This window comes from Aphelocoma coerulescens, chromosome 1 (assembly GCF_041296385.1).
Source record: "Aphelocoma coerulescens isolate FSJ_1873_10779 chromosome 1, UR_Acoe_1.0, whole genome shotgun sequence".
NCBI classification, from domain to species: domain Eukaryota; kingdom Metazoa; phylum Chordata; class Aves; order Passeriformes; family Corvidae; genus Aphelocoma; species Aphelocoma coerulescens.
The window spans coordinates 63,825,521-63,840,599 of record NC_091013.1 but is presented as its reverse complement, the minus strand read 5'-3'; the positions used below and the strand labels follow the sequence as shown (position 1 = coordinate 63,840,599).

At 45.8% G+C, this 15,079-nt stretch overlaps 1 long non-coding RNA gene across 2 annotated transcripts; it reads right to left on the bottom strand.

Annotated features, from left to right (window-relative positions):
* Positions 1-1,978: 1,978 nt before the first annotated feature.
* On the bottom strand, positions 1,979-14,100 carry LOC138108064 (uncharacterized). Of its 2 annotated transcripts, none has more exons than XR_011149851.1 (3): positions 13,456-14,100; positions 10,974-11,104; positions 1,979-2,234 (listed from the first exon to the last, which is right to left on the bottom strand). It is a non-coding gene; the product is annotated as an uncharacterized lncRNA (long non-coding RNA). The 2 variants fall into 2 exon arrangements; XR_011149852.1 differs by lacking the exon at positions 1,979-2,234 and adding an exon at positions 6,838-7,569.
* Positions 14,101-15,079: the final 979 nt, after the last annotated feature.

Below are 15,079 nucleotides of genomic sequence, written 5' to 3'. Positions count from 1 at the left end.
TGCCATAGGGCTTGCTTGCTTGAGTCTAGTGCTCATTAGTAGCTGCTCACTGCACTACTGTGCTGCTTATCACCTTACTCTGCGGTGCCTGGGAACGTTTTGATAACAGCCATGGTGATGTGTCGGGCTGGCAGATCGCCAGAGCTGCTGTTGCTGTGCTGCTGTTCTGGACAGGCTGGAACTCCAGCATGAACTCAAGTGGAAGGGCCTATCATCTGTGGATGAGTCCACGTGGGAGCTGGACACCCTGAGGCATCTGTGGCCCTGGATAAGCCCATGCCAGAGCAGGTGCATCTCACAGCATCTGTGGCTGTGTGCTGCAGCAGCTGGACCTCTGAAGGGATTGTGGCCCAAGGGTAAGTCCATGCTGGAGAAGGCACGCCTCAAAACATCAGTGGCTGTGCTTGAGGTCATGCCAGAGTACCCCAAAGTGTGTGGCTGTGGATAAGCCCAGGAGAGAGCAAATACACCTCTGGAGGGACTGCAGTCATGGGTAAGGCCATGCTGGAGCAGGTTTACTTTTGAAGGGACTGGCTGTGGGTGAGGCCATGCTGGAGCAGGTACACCTCTGAAGGCGTTGTGGCCCATGGAAAAGACCATGCTGAAAGTGATCTACCTCAAAGCAACTGTTGCTGTGGGTAAGTCCATGTCACAGCAGGTAGACCCCTGAAGATCTGTGGCTCGTAGATAAGGCTTCACTTGGAGCAGGTACACTCCTAAGGAGCTGCGGTCTTTGGAAAAGTCCAAGCCAGAGCAGGGCAAGCCAGGAGTTAACTGCAGTTTGAAACCCCATGATCTGGTCCAAATGAACCAGGGGTGGAGACTGTAATGGAAACATCTCGAAATTGTTGTAATACAGAGTTTGAGTTGCATGTTACAGGAATTACTACAGCAGGAATCACCCAAACCAGTGGAGGACAAGCCTTACAGGAAACAGTGCAAGTGCAGCAGTGACCTGACCTGGCTTTGGTGCCCAGTAACTCCACACAGCACACCACCTCTCCTGTCCTGAGTGAGACCAAAGTTGTGGACTAAATGAACTCAAATGATGTTTTGTGGATGTTTGTGGATGCTTGACAGACATTTCACAGGGGTTATCCATAGACTAAGGAACTGATACCTGTGCATTATATCAAAGGGTGGTGACAGTGGTGGTGGGTAATGAGGATGTATCGGATAGTGTGGGACTGAGCGTGATGTAAATGGTATGGAATCAGGAGTGGAGAATATGCTGGCTTGGGCTGGGATAGAGCTAGTATTCATCGTAGTAGCTAATGTGGGGCTATAGTTTGGTTTTGTGTGGAGAACAATGTTGAAAACCACAGGGATGTGTTTGTTACAGCTGAGCAGTGCTGACACTGAGGGAGGGCCTTTTCTGCCTCTCACCCCACCCCGGCAGAGAGAGGGCTGGGGGTGCACAAGGAGCTGGGAGGAAACACAGCTGGGACAGCTGACCCCAAAGGGGTATCCCAGACCATATGGCATCATAGCTTATAAAGCTGGGGGAAGAAGGAGGAAGGGAAGGATGTTTGGAATTAGGGGGTTTGTCTTCCCAAGTTAGCATTACATGTGATGAAGCCCTGCTTTCCTGGGGATGGCTAAATACCTGCCTGACCATGGGAAGTGGTGAATAGATTCCCTGTTGTGCTTTGCTCGTGTGCACAGCTTTTGCTTTACCTGTTAAACTGTCTTGATATCAAGCTGTAAGTCTTCTCACTTCTCTGAATCTCTCCCCCATCCCAGGGGGGAAAGTGAGCAAGTGAGTGTTGTAAAAGGAAAGAGAAATACTCTTCAATAACATGCCTGGAAACTGTCCAGAGAGCACCCAGACAAAACCTTCCAGCAGCAGGGGAGTAAATGCAGTGCCTTAGAGATGCTTCTCCCTAATTCTTATGGAATAAATCAATGCCTGGGAGGCAGCTTCCTGTGTTTCAGTGGCAGAAAGAGCCCCAGAAGGCTATTTGGGAATTACCACCCTTGATTTTTTGTAGCTACAAATTTCAATACAAAGAATTTTAATTATTTTTTATTCCCTGCAGGGAGAAATAGCAGCTTGCTGGCTGAAGGCATACTTGTTTACTTAATATGTGCCATTTGCAAAACCTCTCGTTAAACATCCTGAGCACGTTAGTAACAGGCCACATCTTACAGATGATGCATTATTTCTCACTTTTCTCCTCTCTCTTTAGGATTATGTTTTTTAACTTCCTGGCAAATTTTCTCCTGGAGTAAACCTGAAAAAAAAATAGAAATTCAAGAAAATCAGCCCAATTCCAACCTTTGCTGTTCAGTGTTATTTCAGATATATGAAATTAAATGGGGGATGGTTGCTGGAGAGAGAGCTCCTGAGAAGCCTGGAATGAACTTAGGCATTTGAAATGTTTGGGGATATTCTGAAAAACTCCTGCCATTGGGCCAGTCCTTTTCCTGTGATGAGTAAGCAGACTCTTCTGACTGCATTTATTTAGTATGTGCTGAGCTAGGTCAACAAATGGCCTGCTTGAAGATCCCAGGCAAGGAGTTTCCAGCAGACACTGGCAACTGCCCTCCTCAACTGGGGTCCAGTTTCCAACAGGAGCAAAGCCAAGCTCAACAATGAAGTTAAAAGTCAAACCATGAATAAACTGACTTCCTTACATTGTAAATACATCGGAAAAGGGCAGCAGTTCAAAAGGGAAAATGAGCAAAACTCTGATTATTTTCCTTGAAACTGAATCCCAGGGGGTGATTGTCCATTGAGGTGCCCCCAGGAGAGTGGTGCTGCGCCAAGAAGCAAGAGAGTTACGGTAGGACATGGCCAAGAAGCCTCCAAAGTATTGCACAACAGGAATTTGGGTAGAGCGTAACAATCGGCTGAGGAAAGGGAAAACAGTTCTCAAAAACCTTATTCCTGAGCTAAGCCAGATTCTTAGGCCATCTTGAAGCTTAATTTTGATTCTTCAGCTGTGTTGGGTGGGGGTGGTTTTTCACCGATGCGTATGTGGTAACACACATTGGAGCGGATCAAGTCATCATGAGAAAGTAGCTACAGGCCAAAAAAAAAGGTCATAATGCTCCAATTTATAGTCTTGTAGTTTGGGTGGACTGAGAGCTCTGTTAAGGTTCTCCCCCTTTGGAGCTCTAAAGGCACTGTAAAATGACGAGAGGTTTTGATCTGGCAAGTGCAAGCACAGGACAAATCCACCTTAATCTTGGAAGTAACAAAAGGGCAGCAAATAAAACTATTCAGCCTTTAAAACCAAAATCAAAATCAAAAAGTACAAACCTCTACGGCCTACAGAATGGAGAGCAGAGGAAGTTGTTCATCAGGGAGTACTGGAAGCAATGGAGATGAGCTTATTTATGGATTGTGTAAATTACTGTTATCTGCTTTCCAGTCCAACATACACTCGGGATCTCTAGAATTTGGAAGCTGGGTATCTGTGCCAAGGTTTCAGATCTCTCCCCCCACCCCTGCCAAAAAAATTCTTGTTAAAAGAATCTACCTGCATCATTATGCTCTCTGTGGAGGCTGCAGTAAATGGCCACTCTTCTTTCCATTAATTTTATTACTGAGAACCTCCCTGTTCTGCCTCTTTGCTCCTGCTTTAATTGAAGCTCTGCTAGCAGATAGCCATCAGAAAAGACATCTGCAATTCAATTAGATCTGTGCTTAAACTCACGATCTCTGTGAAACCAGAACAGAGTGTCCTCCATGGGCTCACTGGGCCTGCAGCCTGCAGTGCTTTGCAGTTCGTCCTCCCTCCTGCCCTGCTGGCCCCGCTTACAAGTGCTTAAAATGAGGACCCATTCCCCGAAGGAGGCTTGTAGGAGCGCATTTCCTCTTCCTCGCAAAGCCAGAGAGAAACTGGAAACTTGGCACCACTGAGAGGCCATGAAACCAGCTTTGTAATGAACTGAAAGTGGTTGCTGCAGAGTAGAATCTTTCTGCCATGGGAGGTAGGATGCTAAGGAGTTCCAAAGGTGATCCAGGGGTAATTTATTGCATCTTTTGCACAAACATGAAAGCATGATGAATTTATAGGAATGTCCATACGAAAAGAAATTGGACTGTTTCACTGATTTAATTCAGTCTCTGGTGCTGTAAGTGGCCCATTTCCATAGTGCCAGCTGCTCTAGGGCCACCATTCCTGCTTGCAGTGACCCTATGAGGTGACTGAGGTGAGGACCAAACATCTGGACAGGCCAGACCACTGAACCCCTGCAAGGAACAGCTCTTTGGAAATATTTCCATGACCCTAGATGTAAATGTGGTCTCTAAGTGGTGTCAGGCTGGTCCCTGACACAAACCACAACCTTGTTTACAAGTGCTCCAGAAGGATGTTACAAAGTGCTTCAGTGGTCTTACTTAAAGCATTTATAAGAACTGATTACAATGGCTTGCAAAATCACAAGTGAAAGAAGCCAGAAGGGGGGTTTGTGTGGGCTTCTTTGTGGAAAAGATGCAGTTGATGAAAACCCTGGATCTGAGGAGAAATGAAAAGTGAAGGTAAGGAGAGTGGATTTGATTTGCAGCACACTGCAAACTCCCCTGCCTTCAGGGAGAAGTGACCCTCAGTTGATAGAGGGGAAAACTGAATACTTACCTGGGATGTTAGAAAATTGAATGGGGATCAGAGCAATGCAGGTGAGTGTAGCAGATGGGTTGGAGTGCTGTACCTGTCTGTGTCCCTGAGTACAGGGTTTAGCAAAGCCTTGGTGAGAAGCCTGCAGCCATGGGCTTTCTCCATCTGCCTTTCACAATATTGTTGTTCTTAGTGTATTTTTAATAAATGAAGTGAAATCTTACAGGAGAAGGAAAGTCTAGCAGGGGTCCCTATCTGTTTTAGAGAGTTGACAGTGAGGAGGTTTGGGGCTGCTTTTCTACTGGAGCATCCTCAAGGCCTGCAGTGTTTTATCTTGCTCCTGGACAATCTGGGTTTTGGCAAAACACATGTATGTGCCCAGACCCCCCTGGCCATCCATGCTGAGCCCGTTGGCTCAGGAGGTGAAAGGCCTGTAAGACAGGTGACATGGGAGCTTCCAGCTGGCCACTGCCCACCCACCCTTCCCTCGTGAGGGTTGTGCCCCTAGCTAGTGGGTGAGGCACATGGAACTGGGAGAGGGCTGCACCTCTGCACCCTTTAGCCGAGGGGAAAACACTTCCTCTTTCCATGGATTTTCTTATTTCATCTCAGCATTGCTGCTCATGGGCACTCTGGAGGTAAAATTAACTTGTACCACAGTTCTCTTTACATTTCACCACACTGCTTCAGTGCAAGCACCCCCTTATTTTAAAAAGTTTCCTTTAGGGGATGTGAAAGTACAGGTATCAGTTGTTAGTAATTTAGAGAGGAAAGAATTCTTGTATCAATGCTAAAAAACCTAATGTAAATATAAAACACTCTGTAGAAGGCAACAGCAGTTCTTCACACAGTGATGTACATCTCGGGGAAAGAAAGAATCCATCCAGCAAAGCCTGGCATTTCATTGCTGATCCAGCTCCTGGAAGACCAGCCAAGCTAGGGAAAGGTTGAAATGAAAACACATGCACCCTTTTGAGATGTTGTATATGAAAACTCTCAGACGTTAATTTTCCTTTTAGAAAGAGAGAAAAGAAAAGCAACCTTTATTTTTGGTCTACATTTTCACAAAACACCATTTCTATATATACTTAACATGAAAGTTTGCCAGTGAGGCTACTTGGCAACATCAGTACAGAGAAAGGATATATCAGCTGTCATCTATGTTAGAGGCAAACCCAGGATAAACCTTCAGTATTGCTAATTTCTGATGACCTTATCGTAATGCCAGATAGATTTGATGTTCCCATTAAAATGTGAGCTCCTGAAATAATGCTGCTCCTGTGAGACTTGTACCATCTATTAAGAATGAGTCAGATTCTAGCCTTGGGTTTCTGGGTAAAAGAGCTGAAAATATCAACGAGCTGCAATACACCAAGCTAGAAATCAGAAAAGAAATAAGAGAAAAAAAATTCCGAAATTGCTTTTTAAGATTAAATGACATATTTGGCCTGAAATTTTGGATAGTTTGACAACTCTGAAATCATGTTGCAGCAAACCTGTGTTGTGACAGTGACACAATCTGCCTTTGGTGTCATGGTGCCCTGATCCTGCAAAAAGTTAATTAAAGGTTTGGGGTTAAACAAACACAGGATCAATCTTTCTGTTTCACAAAGTGGGACTGAATTTTTTTCCCTTGATGTGTGACAGTTTCGTGATATTAAAGCATATGCTGGATTTTTAACCTTAAACACCATTTTTATGTATTTCCCTCCCAAGGAGCATTTTGTATTCAATGTGTTTTATCTGGTGACTCATATTATCTGCAAATAATCAAGATGAAATACTAATTGCTTTTGAAGAGGGAATAAAGGATAACATTGTTCTGGATCATCAAAAGCAATTCAATCTGTTCCTCAAGGCAGGAATAAAGGTTGCAGCCTTGTTTACAAAAATGGGGAAGGCAAAGGGCCACTCTCTTTCAGCTGTGCAGATGGGTGAGGAGAAACAGTGCTCACATTGGGGTTATAGAATGCTACAGCTCTACTGAGCCTCTTAAAAGTAGCATTCAGTTCAGAGACAGTGGTCTTCATTCACTCACCCCAAAAGAATCTGGAGGGATTTTATTATAGCTCTACAACCTGGGCAGTGTTTGGCACCAACTGCTTTGTAGAACATTGTTTCCCTGGAGCTCTTGACTGTGCCCAGGCACCAGCGCTAATGCCCCTCAGTGCCAGGGGCACGGCCACCCTAGAGCCAGCGGTGTTTTCTCACAGGAGCCCCAACAGCGAGGGGGGTGTTTTCTCACAGGAGCCCCAACAGCCCCAACCTCCAACAACAGGTTTCCTAAAGCTTAGGTTGTTTTGAAGGGCCAAGAGAAAGCACTGACTTTTCTGTTTTCCAGAAACTGCTGGCTAAGTCAACGAGACTGAAAGATAGCAACAGCCATTTCCAGCAAAAATAACCGGTGGCAGTAACGGTCCCATCTCTGGTCCCCTACATGTTGTCCTTTCAGAATTTCATCAGGAGCATAGCAAAGCACAGGAGAGTTGTTTAAAGAACTGGAATTATAGAATAATAGCATTGCTGCTGGTTGGTTTGCAATGCTCAACCCAAACCTCTAGCCTCCCAGGCTCTGGATTTAAGGGCCTGGAGGGAAAGCCGTATGAACAGTGGCTGAGGTCGCTTGGTCTGTTCAGCCTGGAGGAGTAGAGACTGAAGGGGAGACCTTGCAGTCTCCAACTTCCTTGTAAGGGGAAGAGGAGGGGCGGGCACTGATCTCTTCACTCTGGTGACCACTGACAGGACCTGAGGCAATGGCCTGAAGTTGTGTCAGGGGAGGTTTAGGTTGGATATTAGGAAAAGATTCTTCAGCCAGAGGGTGGTTGGGCACTGGAATGGGCTCCCCAGGGAAGTGATCACAGCACCAAGCCTGACAGAGACCAAGGAGCATTTCCACAATGCTCTCAGGCACATGATGTGACTCTTGGGGACAGTGCTGTGCAGGGCCAGGAGCTGCACTCAATGGTCCTTGGGGCTCCCTTCCAACTCAGCATATTCTGTGATCCTGTGAATAATGATTTAATGCACATTAAAATACTTACTGCTGCGTTGAAATGACAAATGTACACAATCCTATGGCTTTTGTTTCTCAACAACCCGCTTTCAAAAGAGGAGAGGATAATCTAAAGCTTAATTGTTTCTTGAGCAGCCTTTGTTCCTCTGATGCTGGAAAGTCATTTTCCGGGCACTGACACCTGCTGACCTGAAGCATCAGGGGATGAAAGCAGACCCAAACATGAAGTGACCTGTGCTTGGTGCCTGTTTGTGCTGCACATACTGACACAGAACCCTGCTGTGCAGTGGCCTGGGCTGTGCTCACACATGGTCCATGTGTTGATGCCACACCAGCATGTGGTTGTGTTGGACAAACAACTTGCTGTGCCAAAATGCCCCCCGACTGGTGCTGCCTTGGGTCTCCTCCTGACCTTGGGTGGTGTCATACGAGTCCTTCAACCCCAGACCGGTTCAAAGGCATGCTTGAAATGGAGTTATTTTGGGAATTAGAAGGGTTGGGTGCTGTGCCTAGGATGGCACATGCCTGGAATGGGAGATGACACTTGCACCACCACCACAGCAAATCCATTGCTGCTGCAGGTAAGGGTACAAGATCCCACTTGGGCACACCTGAGACTTGTTATCTCCTGACCTGGGATTCATCACGTAATTGTGGGGACACAGTAGCAGAGATGTAGAATGACTGAACCTTTAAGGGACCTGTGGACGTCATGTTGTCCAACTTTGCACTCAAAGCAGGGCTAATTTGGCATTAGGGCAGATCACTCAGGACTGTGTTCACTTGAGTGTTGGAAACCTCCAAGGACAAAAACTCCACAGCCCTTCTGGGCAATCTCTTCCAGTTTTTGCAATGTTGTTTGAGTTTTTTTTCTTAGTATCCAATCAGACTTTTCTTTGATACAACTTTTGTCTTGGGCCATGAATTTTCTCACCTCATTTGGGGTGAAATAATTTGCAAGTTGCAGATGATGAGGAGTGCCCCTCTTTTCCCACTGGTGAGACCTTGTGCATGCTGCTTCCCTTCTACTACCTGGGTTTCAGAGACCTCTGCCAGCTGCCATTTCATTGGAGATAACCAACCCTTCCTCAGCTGTGACTGTCCACATGGAAAGCTGGAATAGCTTCTGCTGACAAAGCAGGAGAAAACCTGCTTTTAGGGAGAGAAAGAGAGCCTGGTTGTCTTTACCTGCTCCACCTGCAGCTCCTGTGTTCAGGGCCTGCACACTCACACCCAGCCTGTCTGTGGTGTCCATGTGCTTGGCATAGGTGACTATGGAAGAGCTCATCTTCTCTTCAGAATGCAAATTAAGACAGAAATTACAACGTGCATCTGTTTGTTTGTTTGTTTGCTTGTTTTTCCACAGTGTGTAGCTGCAGTATTTATGTTACTGGAAAGCCATGGGCTCTCTGTGGAGTCATCCTGCATCCCAGGATAAAAGGCAAACGTGTATGGGGGGTTGGTCAGAGCAGCTTATTGAGAAACATGGATGAAATAATCCTCAAGCAATTAATTTATTTAGGAATGACAAAAGAGCTAGCAGGTGATTCCTTTGTTCTCTGACAGGGACAAAAATCTTTTATCTATAAAAAGGCGTTTAAAAAAGTTTTTTAAGTTGAATCCATCAGAATTTTTTTCAATGAAGTGTTTTTGACAGAAGATACTGATCAAAGTTAAAAGGATTACAAAAAAATAGCCAAAATTGCTACAAAGTGGTCATAAATCTTTAGAAGAAAAATATAAGAGGAATGTTTTCAATTCATAAATTGTTCATTTTAAAAAAATCTGGAAATTCACATGATATTTTTAAAATTATATGTTCTGTAGATTTTTTTTAACATCATGGCTGACACGTCATGAAATCATCATGGAGCATAATAACATCTTATCATTTCTAGCTCATAGTGTTGCCTGTTTGTTGCAGTGAAACTGTTTGGCACCTGATCAAAGTGTCTCCTGTCTGTCTTGTAAAAAAATAATGTCAAACTTCCATTACAACACAGACAGGAGACACTTTGATGTAGAAAAGAAAATATGTTAGTGTTTATTAAGTGGCAGATGGTTTTAATAGTTTTAAAATGAAACAGAATAAAAAAAATAATAAAGTTTTCTTATATAATATGCAGGACAAATGAAATGCCATGAAGTCATACAAAAAAACCCCTAAACCAGAGACAAAAAGCAGGAAAGAGCATTTCTTAAGAGAAAGTGACCTTTTTTCGGTAAGGGTTTTTCCTTTGCCTTTTGCTTTTGTCCAGGCTGGGTTTGCCAGGCACTGAGTCTGCCCTGCACTCTGCTGCTGGGATTGGGGCATGGAGCTGGCAGGGCTGTGAGGCTGGAAATGCCTGACTTGTTTAAGAAGATGGATGAGGTTGACCCAAGTGACAGGGATGACTCCTGCATTGTTGCCATTGGCTTGTTCAATGTCCAAAAAAAATTCCAGATCAGCAAGAGCCTATTTTTGGCAAATATGTTTCTTAAACAAAAATAAAACCCAAAAGAGCTGCCCAATCTGGAGCATAAACTGGAGACAGTTATCTGTGGTACTTGGGGATCTGTTACAGGAAACAGCGTGCTGAGCTCCACGTCTGACTCCAGCTATTTGGGACCTGGGTGCCAGCATCACACCATATGTGTAAGGACATAACAATAACTATTATTATTATTATTAGTTTTATTATTATTATTATTGTTATTATTATTCCAGCATCAAACAGAATCATATGAGAGTGTGCACACAGTGAACAGCATCCAGAAATAAACACACACACACAAAATGCAAATGCCCTCCCAGCGAGAGCAGAGGGAAATCAGACCAGCTCCAGGCTGGCTTACCAATATGGTTTAAATCAGTATAAAGCAAAAATGCCATTTTGTGTTGCAGGTCCTTGCCGTTAGGTAGGTTGGTAGAAGCCTAGTGAGGGTTCCCATTCCCCTCTGATAACTCATCCTGCCCTGCTTTAAGTGTTATCCAATAATTTGAACATCACTGCTGATTGTAGGATCATTTAGGTTGGAAAAGACCATCTAGTTCAACCACAGAGCAACAGCTGAGCTTGCAGCTGCCAGCAGCATGGCTGGCTGGTGGTGGGACATCACACTGGTGTCCTAGCACAGGCTTCCAGCTGCACAGGCATCTGCCAAATGGAAGAGCAGCTGACTGCTGGCCTTCTTGCATCAGATTGTGGCAAGTCCTCAGAAGACATGAGATGGCCAGAAATGTGTTTGCATTTGTGCCATCAGAACTGGGGGTGTCCAAGCCGGAGAGGCACAGCTGTGCTATCAGGAGAGGCACTTGTGACATGGAATGGCTGTGCTTCCTGACTGTCCCTGAGGGCCTGCCTGAGCCTGCAGTCCTCCTGTGTGCTAAGATGCTGGACATCTACCTGCCTTACCTGTCTGCAGAATGGAGACAGCAGAGCTTGCTGTGTGTTCAGAAAACTTTCCACCACGAGATTCCTTATATGAGGCTCTGTTGGGCATCAGCAGCTTTCCACTGTGCTGTTCCTAGCAGACATCCGTGTGCCTGTGGAAAGCAAGGCCATGGCACATGAAGGGTTACTGAAGGAGGAAGAGGAAAGACAGATTTCAAGCCTCAAGTCAGCCAAAAAGCTGAAGTTGAAGGAAGCTGCACTGAAAAGATGAAAAAATAAAGAAAGGGACATTAGAATGGATCCGAGCCTGCTGAGCAGTATAAAGGAGAAAAACAGGGCCGGCATGAAACTCTTCCAGCTGCTTTCCACAGACCCAGCACAGCAAATTGGTCACAGGAAGTAAAGCAGAGAAAGGGAGTGAGATGGGCCAAGGCAAAGAGGGCACATGGAGGGAGGTTTTCTACCTCCAGCGAGGCCAGAGCGCTGAGCTCACCTCTGCACATGGGCCTGTGACCAGCACCGGATTTCGGGTTCTCTTGGAGGGGCACAGCAGGGATGTGGATGAGACTAGATGGGGAAATGTTCCCTGGATCTGGCAAAAGCAATTGTGTCAGCTCTGCCCCCAACCACTCAGGGTGAAGCAGGGAGAAGAATGGGCACTGGCTGCTGGATGCTTCGTCTGCCTCCTGCAAGACCTGCTAATCCCTCCCTTCGTGCAACAGGTGAATTGGGGGGAACAAAAAAAAAAAAAAAAAAAAAAAAAAAGAAAGAAAGAAGCCACAGGGCTCTTCAACCACTTCCAGTGCTTCCAGTGCTTCAGCCTCCCACTGCTGTGTGTGCAGGCAGAGAAGAACACCTTCAACAGTGGAGACATTGCACGTCCCTCAGCATCTTTTGCACTCCTGGGCACTTTGCAAACCCTAATTTAACCCTGAGAGGGATATATAGGTTCTAGTTGTGGATATTTAACAATTATCTAGAGCTGAGAAGGTCAGCCCCAATCCTCAAGAGCCAGTGGGGAGAAGGAAATACCTCCCTCCAAACCTGATGATGTGACCTCTGGGTGAGTTATGTTGCCCTCACCCTGTCCCGCAGCAGAGCCTGGGCTGGTGCTCGGGCAGGGAGACTGCACGCCAGGATGCCTCAGAGGAGGACACCTGCAGGCCACTCACACCATCATCACGTGTTGGCTTTGGTCTCCCATCCCCTCTGCAGCCCCAGCCAAGCAGCACCTGCCCTGGGTGCTGGTGGCTTCTACTGGCAGTAGAAGCAAACTAATGAAGGAAAAAGGGAAGGACTGACATTGCATCCTCATGTCCAAGAGATAGCATGCCTTTCTCAGTCTAGGAGATGAAGTAGTTATGAAGAAAATGCCTTTCAGGTGTGACATGGTGTGTCAAGAGTGTCTTCAGGGGAAGGTTACCAGTCGTGTCTGGTGGGAAGGCAATACCATCACGTCCTGCAATCAACCAACCCTGTGAGAGACTGAAATGTTAATGGTTAATGACTCAAAACAATGGCCCATTTGCGGAGGCGGCAGGGTGCTTTGCACTCCCCGAGGGGAAGGAGGTGAGGTTTTGGGTGTGTAATGGCAAACCTCTGGTCTGCATAAAACAGAGGGGCTGAACAATCACCGCTGGAGGCTACAAACGGGCTTTGAGGCTGATAAGAGGCAGACCCGATTGTCTCTTACACAGGTTACTCAGTTGTAAAACTCCCCCCACACCTCCCCTTGGGGAAGGTCCTGAGGGTTTTCATCCCTCCTGATGGGGCATTCCCGGCTCAACTGCGCTGATGTGAGAGGCAGCTGTCATGTCTTAGAAGGTGTCATAAACCATCATAACCCCCAAAGTGCCCCCAGACTCATTTCTGAGGCCTTCCAGCAGATGACTGAAAGCTCCCCCCCCAGAGGAGGCACCTGGGTGTTCCCACTGAGCCTGGGTGTATTTGAACCCATCGGACTTTGTGTTTTATGGGTTTCTTCTCCCACCCCCAACAGATCAAGACTGCGATCATCACTTTGAACCAAGGACACTAAATTGGAACAATCAAGTATTGCCGTGAGATCCATTCGTGGTGATATGTTTCGACTCTTACCTTTTCTTTCTCTTTCTTTCTTTTCCCTTATACATTTTCTTAAGCGAGTGATATTTTGACGCTTTCTTATTGCCATATTACTATAGATAATAATAACCAAAGCCGCTACATACCTGCTTTCCATTGCAACCAAATTGTTCTAAAACAAACCCTTCATGTGTATATGTACAAACACTGATCATCCAGACATGTTTTCTATCAAGACTTAGCAGCCATTAAATATTGAACGCTGAAAGTTTGGGGAGGAAAGGTAGCAAAACAAACTTTATTGCTGTTTCCAGAGCTGATTCCTGAGGCACAAACACAAGTTTCAGGGAGAACCATGCCAGGCTGGTGACTGCTTTCCACCTTCCTGCTCAGCCTCCTGCTTTCCCTCACTGCCCACCCTTCAGAAGCATGTTCCTACCTGGTCTGCAGACAAAAAAACAGAGAGAGACAGCAGCTGGATCCTACAGGGGACTTCTCCCGTGGCTTCAAAAATGTGGGTGGGGAGAGGGGAAAAAGGAGTTTTCGGTTGTTACTGCTTTGCTCTTTTGCTCTGCTAGCTCATGTGAAAACAGATGCAGAAAGACAAGATAAGGAACTCTGTGGTTTCATCTTGCAACCTCAAACAGCAAACACTCCTCAAAAACAGTTTACTATGTGGTCATGTTGCTTCGAAGAAAGGAAAAGAAGCCCAACTGAAAAAAACACAACATAGGAATTGAAAAATAATATTTAGTCACAGAGGAGCTATAAATAAAATAGAAGATGCCCTGAGATCTGAAAGCCTCAACAACTCAACAGCCTCTCTCTTCTCAGGAGGTTTCTTCTTTTTCTCTTGTAGAGATGCTTCAGTTGCTATTGATACAGGCACCTCCTCCCAACAACTGGCTACATGGTTTACCCACCCCCCCTCAAGTCCCATTAACATAAATGCTTTTCAGCTTGTGCCAGGAATATCCTTATGTGAAATGTGCTAAGATGTTGCAACTTCTATTTGGTTTATTTTGAGTGAGTACAACGAAGCAGCATGAGGCAGGGCTCTGAGGCTGGGGAGAAACATGCAGAAGTTAATTAATTTATAGTAATTTTGAACTGCTAAATTTTGTTTTCATGTGTACTGCTGGCATGGTGCTACAGAGCAGGTTGAAGATTTAAAAAAAAAAAAAAAACAACACCAAAACCATTAAACACCAGTGTGTTAGCTATAGCACTTACAGCTTCACAGAAAAAACAGATGTTCTCTAAATGCAGATGTTGCCAGGACTGAAATAACAGCTGGCGTATACTGATAATCACTAATTGGGCTCGTTCAGTGGGTAGAGCTTAACAGCAGCAGAGTAAAGGCTGAGTAACTCTCAACTCCAGAGAGTATCTGAATTTCTACTTTGGCTTCCTTTTCTTCTTCCTTTTTCTTGCCATTTTTAATTCCAGCCTCATTGGTGCCTTCCAACAGCCTCCGTTTCCTCTCCCCCCTCCCTGGGTACCCACCCCACGAAGGCAGGTCCTGGGGCAGGTCCCTGCTGGCAGCTGCCAGAGCCACCCCCTCCCCAAGGTGGCTGCTGAGGAGAGAAGGAGGTTCAGAGCAATAAACCTGAGGGGTGTCACCCACATTAGTCCCCCTCCCACAGAGGGCAATGTGCCTGCTTGCTGCCAAGCATGGAAACTGAGCTTCAAGCACAATTTTGGTGTAGACAGCACAAAGTCCTACTAACCAGCACAAGGTAACTCAGCAGGAACATCCCCTTGACCCCGAGGGGTGAGACCTGGAGCTGTGTGGGCTATGGGCAGAGGAGACACTGGGGCAGCAATGGAGAATCCCAGGCTGTTTATGCTATGAGTGGTAGCTCCTGCTGTTAGTCACAGGCACTTTGAGCAAAAATGGTGCCTCACACATCAACAAGCAGCAGAAGTGAAAAACAGACTGACTTGATTTAGAGTAAACATGAGAAAAACAAATCCACCCAAACCCTCGCGCCGTGTTATCAGAAAGGTACCACGCTGTAGGAATGCTGTGGGTTAAATTAGCTTGTAATAGTTGATTTTGC